Source organism: Macaca mulatta, chromosome 5 (assembly GCF_049350105.2).
Source record: "Macaca mulatta isolate MMU2019108-1 chromosome 5, T2T-MMU8v2.0, whole genome shotgun sequence".
In the NCBI taxonomy this organism is placed as follows: Eukaryota; Metazoa; Chordata; class Mammalia; order Primates; family Cercopithecidae; genus Macaca; species Macaca mulatta.
The window spans coordinates 112144443-112152740 of NC_133410.1; the positions used below are offsets into that span (position 1 = coordinate 112144443).

At 39.0% G+C, this 8298-nt stretch overlaps 1 long non-coding RNA gene across 1 annotated transcript; it reads left to right on the forward strand.

Moving 5' to 3' along the window:
* Nucleotides 1-1314: 1314 nt before the first annotated feature.
* LOC106998433 (uncharacterized) lies at nucleotides 1315-8298 on the forward strand. The gene is made up of 3 exons (XR_013417244.1): nucleotides 1315-1450; nucleotides 2005-2112; nucleotides 8161-8298. It is a non-coding gene; the product is annotated as an uncharacterized LOC106998433 (long non-coding RNA).

Consider the following 8298-nt stretch of genomic DNA (forward strand, 5'->3'; position numbering starts at 1 on the left):
ACTTGTGTAACTACCATTTCATGTGCTTTTTGGTCATTTGTATTTTTTTCTTTTCTAAAATGTTTGCCTAAGTCTCTTTCTCATTTACAGTGAGATTCAATTTGTCAATTTTTTCTTTTACAGATTGCGTAAGAGGAAGATGTATGTCACATCAAAGAATTCTTTGCTAGTCCTAAGTCCTGAAATTTCTCCTTTTTCTTCCTAAACTTTTTATGGTTTTATATTTTACATGTAAGTTCATAATATCATTTGAGTTAATTTTTGTATAAAGTATGAGTTTTAAGTTGAGCTTCTTTTTTTGCTTATAAATGTCTCTTGGCAAATTTTAAAACTGAGTTGATTACTGAGTTGTAAGAATTCTTTACATCCCCTAGATACACATCCTTTGTCAGATGTATGTATTACAAATATTTTCTTTTGCTCCTGGCTTGTTTATTCATTTGCTTAATGGTGTCTCTTATGGTTTTACATTTTTATTAAATCCAATGTGTTAGTTTTTTTAAGGTTGGTACTTTTTGGTCCCATGGAAATAATCTTTGCTAACCCCACAGTCCTGAAGATATTCATCTGTTTTTCTCTAGAAGCCTTTTAGTTTTAGCTTTTGAGTTTAAGTCCATGATGCATCTCAAAATTAATTTTTGTGTAGCATGAGGTAAGGATTGAGACTAGTCTTTTTCCATATGTCCATCTAGTTTTTCCAGCACCATTTATTGAAAATATTTTTCTTTCCTATATAATTTCCTATAGTAGCATTAAGACTAATATGGCTATGTACTTGTTTAGGATGCCCTTGAACTCCTGTTAGGCTGGGATGATGATCACTGGTATGCCTCAGTATCAAAAGTATCAAACCCCTGCTGCCCCATGTCATTGCTACTTGCACATAATAATTTTCTATATCGTCAAGGTTCTGGTTCTCCTTCTCTTTCTCTTCTTCACAATTTGGGTAATAGTCATCTTTGCAGCCGTCAGATTCCTAGCTGTTCATATTCAGAGGTATCTTGATGCAATGGGATACTTTGTTGACCCCCTTCGCAGGCAGGAACTGGAATGGCTTGTTTCACTCAGTCCACCGCTGGCCACTCCTCCTCACAGGAGGGAGGGTGTGAGCAAGCAAGTGCAGGAACTGAAGCGAACAAACACTGGAACCGGCCAGAGTCCAAGCTTGTTATGACCAATGCTCTGTCAGCTGAGCTGTCCAGGGACAGGCAAGTGCCAACCAGCTCACCGGAGGGTCAGGGTGGCAGCCTCTGACCTCTCGGCACCCAGGTTCTTGTCCGGCATCCAGGAAGAATCAAGTCACACGAATTGTTTGAGAGGTGATGAATGCAGAAGACTTTATTGAGCAGTGGGTGGCTCTCAGCGGAAAGGGAGACTGGAAAGGGGTTGGGAAAGTGATCTCTCTCTTCCTGAGGCCCAGTTGCCCCTCTCTGATGCCACACTGTCTGAAGTAAGTCACGTCTATCCATAGTCTCTAACGCTCAGTTGCTTCTCTGCTTGCTGCTTAGTCGCTTGTGTTGCTCTGCCAGCTGAAGTCTTCTATGGGCACAGGATAGGAGCACGGCAGGCCAGAAAGATAACATTTGGGCAGAAAAACGGGGTCAGCTGTTTTCACTTGGGGCCGCGTTTTCAGGCATACGGTTGGGGTTTAGCTGGGAGCCCAGCCCTTCTGTATCATTGACAGCCAAGTTTCAGATAAGAAAAGCTGCTTCCTTCCCGCACCCTCCACCCCTTTTGAACTTTATTACTACCTCGGATGCATTAGAAATTTGTGTCTGTATTTTTCAAGGTCATACACAAAGGTATTACTAAAATTACCATATGATTTTCATTGAGAACTCAATCTTTTGGCAGCTAAGCATTAATTAGGTTAGCCAAGTTGTTCCTTCCAAGGAGGGTTCAGGAAGGGTACAGGCCACAGCCATAGAACAGGAAAGAGGCAGGCCAAAGCTGATATGTGATCCCGGCTGCTTTCTCCTTCTCTTGTTCTGTCATCATTTGCAGGTAACTTCATTTTCATATTCTGCAAAACATAATTCTGGTCGACTACATGAGTGGCATGATGCTAATGTGACTTATGAGCAAGAAGTGGCAAATACCCTACATGCCCAAGTAAGTACATAGTGAGAAATAATTCCATAGAGATTCAGAGGCCTACCATATTGTTGAAATTTTGAAGAATCCAGCAATCCAATACATGTGTTATAAGGTAAAGACAGGTGGTAGAATATTGCGCCATCTATGATAAATAAAAAAGCATAGGCCAAGCATGGTGGCTCACACCTGTAATCCCAGCACTTTGGGAGGCCAAGGCTGGAGGATCACTTGAGCCTAGGAGTTCGAGACTAGCCTGGACAACATGGCAAAACTCTGCCTCCACAAAAAATACAAAAATTTGCCAGGCATGGTGGTGTGCACCTGTAGTCCCAGGTACTTGGGAGGTTGAGGTGGGAGGATTGCTTGAGCCTGGGAAGTGTAGGCTGCAGTGAGCAGTGAGATGTGATTGTACTTGCACTCCAGCCTGGGTGACAAAGCAAGACCTTGTCTCAAAAAAAAGAAAGAAGGAAAGGGAAGAAGAGGAGGGGAGGGGGAGAGGAGGAGGAGAGGGAGGAGGGGAGGGAAAGAAAGAAAAAGAAAGATGCATAATGGTTTCTGGGTTTCTTTGGATTTTGGAGAAAGTATATACTATATTTGGAAATACTACTCTTAGCCATTGGGTACCCGAAAGGCTGCCAGCTTTGAGTGGGGACCAGAACTACAAGCAGGTCGTGACAATCATGCAAGCTGTTCAAACACTTGTGTCATGACATCAAGCAAATCTGATACTGCTGGAGATAATCCTGCCCCTGAAACTGCTGACTATGCTAGGTTATGGGTACAGAGTTCCACCCAACTAGAAGTTATGACTAATCAGTGTAATAAGTGGAGTCACTTTGGGTTACTGACTCTATTGAGCAAGCAGGTGAAAAATGGAGTTAATGCACTGCCTAGGGTAATGAACTCTGATTACCAAGTGAAGCTAGAGTTGCTACTACCTAATGAAGGCCAGGAGGGTATGTATGGAACCCAAGGGAGTCAGTGGAGCATCTCTTACCATTTCCATGCCCAGTGTTAACTGTCATCGGGAAATTACAGTAACCACAATCCAAGACAATCCACCATGACAACAGCCTCAGTCCCTCTAGAACGTAGGCCTAACTCAATCAGTCCCATTGTGATTTGGGCTCCTATCATCACTTCTAATCTCAGATGAAGTTCCATGCCACAGTAAATGGGATCGGGCTTTTCCAGTAACTGCCCAAATGTTCTTCCCCTCTTTCTCAGCCTCACTTTCCTTTTCTTACACTCTTATTATTCTGGGATGAAACCTCACCCCCCAAAATGTTAACAATTAAGCTTTGTTTGAGTATTTTCTAGGGGACTCAGGCAAAGGCCTCTTCCAACTTCTAATCTTTGGTCATTCAACCATTCTATGACTGTCCAGTAAAAATTAGACAGCCTGAGCCTGAGCTGTTCAATAGAAACAATATGAGTGTCATATAAAATGTTAAAATTTCTAGTAGTCACATTTTAAAAAGTAAACAGGTGAAATTATTTTTACTTAAATCAATATACCTAATATGTTGTCATTTCAACATGTATTTAATATAACTAATGATGAAATAGTTTATATGCTTTTTTATGTTAAGGTTTCAAACTCTGTTGTGAATTTTATACTTACAGCATGTCTCAATTTGAATGTTAACTTTTCATTGGAAATACTTGATTTATATTAGATTTCATAAATTTTACAATAAAAAAGATTCACATTCCCAAGTTGTTCCAAAATACTGGGAAACAAATCTCCATGGGTCTTTCATATTTCTGAACATCTTGTGAGCAGAGGCACTGGTTGTCTTTGTTCTGAACTATCTTTAAAGGATATCTGTATATCAAATAGTCTTGGAAGATTGACATAGTGTCTCCCTCTGAAGCATGGGGTAGGTATGCTTATTGTCCAGATTATAAAGTTAATGTGCAGCTGTGCTTGCAGGACACCTCCCCAGGTAGCGTTATGCCACTCCGTTGCTCCTCCTTTCTGGCTTGTAGTCCTCAAAAAGTTACTGTAGAATGTACTGGGAATATAACACTCTAAGACGAGGAGGGACTGTGTAGGCTCTATTATAGTGTCTCCTCCCCCACCCCTCAGAACAGGATGTCCTTCAAAACTCCAGCCTTGTGTGTTATGTCATATAACCAAGTCATATAACCGAAGGTGGGCTGCCTTTCGGGGTCCCTCAGCTGTGGTGCAAGTAGGGCACACATCGTTGAGACTCTATTTGCCCTAGGTAAATAGAGCTTTCAGGGACTGGCTCACAGTGGATCCTGGGCTTTTGTCTCTTGCTGCCTATTTGCAATAAATAAATCATTTCACGTAACTTATGGCATGTGAGTGTGTTATTTCTTAACTCAGGTAAGTTGGTAACCAGTGTACAGTGAAGCTGCTTTGCATTGTTTACCACCATTGTAAAATATTTAGGTTTCCCGAACTAAGAATTCCTTACCTATAAAACAATCAGCTGTGTATACAGATGCCATCTGGCCCTCTTCGTATTGCTCTGTAGGAATCAGGCAGAAATTGGTTCAAAGAAATACTGATTATCTGACTATTGCTATTGCTATGATTAATATACTCCTTTGTCTTGAACCTAGGGGTTCTGTGCTTTTTTATCAGTATCTACAAAACTGTGGACGGTTGATTTATCTTACAAGCAGGGTACAATCTCAGACCACTTACAGTTCTTCACACAAAAATACTTGAAACTTTTCCAGTAACCTAAATTGAGTACCAGAAAAAAAATCACTTTTGTTTACTAGTCACATCCACATTAAAAACAAAAAGAAAACTGCCTCATATATTTTACAAAATAATTGATTTGACTTTGAAAGCTAAAGCGTATCAATTTCAAAACTATCTCTCTTCAAGTTAAGGACATTCACTAAATCGTATGTTGACTCAGTGGTATTGACAATGAATTCAAAAAAGGTATTTCATAAATTGAAAAGCAACTTGAAATTTCTCTCAATACCAATAGAGTTCAAATTTTTCTTGTAGTTCTGTTAATTTATATAATACTTTTGATTTAATTAAAATCTCCTGCATACTGATTTGTGTTAGAAAATGTAAACTCTTTTAAAATTGTGTAAAATCATTATTATTGATTTGTATTATCAAAAGTTTAAATTTCAATATAAATCCTTTTACTTGTCTAAATAGGTCACAAGCTTGTCATTTTCTTGGAGTTTCAAATTTAGTTTGTTCACATGCACTGTGATATTGGTAAGAAAGCATAAATCACACGGCTGTATTTTTCTCTTTGATTATCGAATATTTGTACAACTTTGTAATGTTTATAGAACTCTTCCATAACTCAACTAATGAATATTGAGAAAGAACACAAGATAGCTAAATTCATTCTCTTCTATTTCTTTCAATTGTTTTGTAAACTGGCAATGATGCACAGAATTTGCATGGATACACTGAATAATTTAAATAACTATATCCATTACCTCTTCATAGAGTTTGCTTCAGAAAATTGAGCCCGGATATTTTTAATATCTATCATACAGTGGAATGAAGCAATAAGAAATCATGAGTCACTTATTTCAAAATGCCAATAAATTTGGATTTTGACCTAACATAGCTAGAACTTTGATGATATAAACTAACTTTTTTTTTTCCTTGAAATTATTTTCCAACAACTGTAAAAAAAAAAAAAAAAAAAAAAAAAGAATTAGCTGGGTGCGGTGGCTTACGCCTGTAATTCCAGCACTTTGGGAGGCAGAGGCAGCAGATCACTTGAGGTCAGGAGTTCGAGATCAGCCTGGCCAACACGGTGAAACCCCATCTCTACTAAAAATAAAAAACTTAGCTGGGCGTAGTGGTGCGTGCCTGTAGTCCCAGCTACTCGGGAGGCTGAGGCGGGAGAATTGCTTGAACCTGGGAGGCAGAGGTTGTAGTAAGCGAAGATCCCACCACTGCACTTTAGGCAACAGAGTAAGACTCCATCTCAAAAACCAACCAACCAACCAACAAACCACATCATGAGTTTGATTCTTAGGCCATGAATTGATATTTTTCTGTAAATTTGGAAGTTCTTTGAGACACAACATACCCAAATATGGGCAGTATTTCTTATATTACCTCATTTGTCTATAGCTAAAGAAAATTATTTCCAACATTTTAAATTTTGGATCAATTGATTTTTGATATTGTTAAAAAGATACTGCATTCTACAGGCACTTGTTTGGTAATTTAATTGAAAATCTGTTACTTTTTAAAAATATTGTTTTTAGCCATTTCTTCATAATTTTCTAACATTTCCATAAATGATATAACAGTTTCTTTTACAATCTCTCCCATCAAAAAAAAATTGTTAGAGGGTGTGTGTGTGTGTGTGTGTAAAAGAATTCAAGACCTTTTCTAACTGGCCATATTTACAAACTTGGATCCTGTCAAATATCATTTAAATTTTTTCATTGTACTTTTAATTCTGAATTCAGGCAATTAATTTGATCAATTCTTTTTGACTGTTGAGGGGGAAGTTCTTATGATATTTATTATGATTTTGCTAAAAATGTCTCCCATTACTGTGTATTTTATAATCTTAAATTTTTATACAATAGATAAAAGGTCTTTTCATTTTTCTCTGCCCTAATAAATTGCAATTTCCATTCATTGTGAATTTTGTAACATACTTTCTTTCAGACTCTTTTTTCGTTCCAGTCATAGCAGTACCTTTGACATCTCCACGGAATACAATTTAAATGTAAAAATTTGTTCTTCTTTTTTTTTTTTTTTATGAGACAGATTTTCACTCTTGTCACCCAGGCTGGAGTGCGGTGGTGCGATGTCAGCTCACTGCAACCTCCGCCTCCCAGGTTCAAGCGATTCTCCCGCCTCAGCCTCCTGAGTAGCTGGGATTACAGACGGCCAACACCACGCCCTGCTACTTTTTTTGTATTTTTAGTAGAGACAGGGTTTCGCCATGTTGGGCAGGCTGGTCTTGAACTCCTGACCTCAGGTGATCCGCCTGCCACGGCCTCCCAAAGAGCTGGGATTACAGGCGTGAGCCACCACGCCCAACCTGTTCTTCTTCTTTCTTCTTCCTTCTTTCTTCTTCTTCTTCTTCTCCTCCTTCTCCTCTTCCTCCTCCTCCTCCTCCTCTTCTTCCTCCTCCGCCCCTTCCCCTTCTTTGTATTATTATTATATTTTGGAGACAGAGTCTCAGCGTGTCGTCCAGGCTGGAGTGCAATGGCATGCTCTTGGCTCACTGCAACCTCTGCCTCCCAGGTTCAAGCAAGTCTCCTGCCTCAGCCTCCCTAGTAGCTGGGACTACAGGCATGTGCCACCACACCTGGCTAATTTTTTTATTTTTAGTAGATGTTGGCCAGGCTGCTCTCGAACTCCTGACCTTAGGTGATTTGCCCGCCTTGGCCTCCCAAGGTGTTGGGATTACAGGGGTGAGCCACCACGCCTGGCCTGTTTTTTAAGCTAGAGAAAATAATTTGATTATATAATTAAAATAAGTATTTAAATTTTATTACCAATTAAAATTTATATGTTTGTAACTTTTACTGTTTGCAAAAATATTTAAGTAAATCAGTGCATAGGAACAAACCATCCAAATTGAAAAACCTGTTTGTAACTGACAAGATTGATGATATATTTATATGTAATACTAGAGCTGACCTACATGCTCAACATGTACTCTATAACAATGTCTTATATGATGCAATGGTTAAAGTGAAATGTTGCCCTAACCAAACAATAAAGTTGTGTTTAATGGAAAACATGCTACTTTTCTTCAGTTTTTAAATTTTAAAATGTGACATTAGCCACATTTCAAGTGCTCAGTAGCCATATAAGGCTAGTGACTCTCATACTGGAAAGCATAGTTGTAGGCAATAGAGATTCAGCAGTAAACAAAGCAAGAGAAAAATCCCTCTCCCCTTGGGCCTCGACTTTTCTGTCTACTTATATTTTATTTACTTAAAAAACAACATAGAGCTGTATTCTGAATTTTTACTCAGTCTGAAAATCTTTGTACTTTGATTGGCTAATTTAACCCAGTTACATTTATTTATTGTTTGCTTGTTTGTGTATTTATTTATTGGCAGGGTCTCACGCTGTCACCCAGGCTGGAGTGCAGTAGTGCAATCATGACTGACTGCAGCCTCAATCTCCCCAGGTTCAGGTGATCCTCCCACTTCAGCCCAAGTAGCTGGGACCACAGGTGCACGCCACCAAGTCTGGCT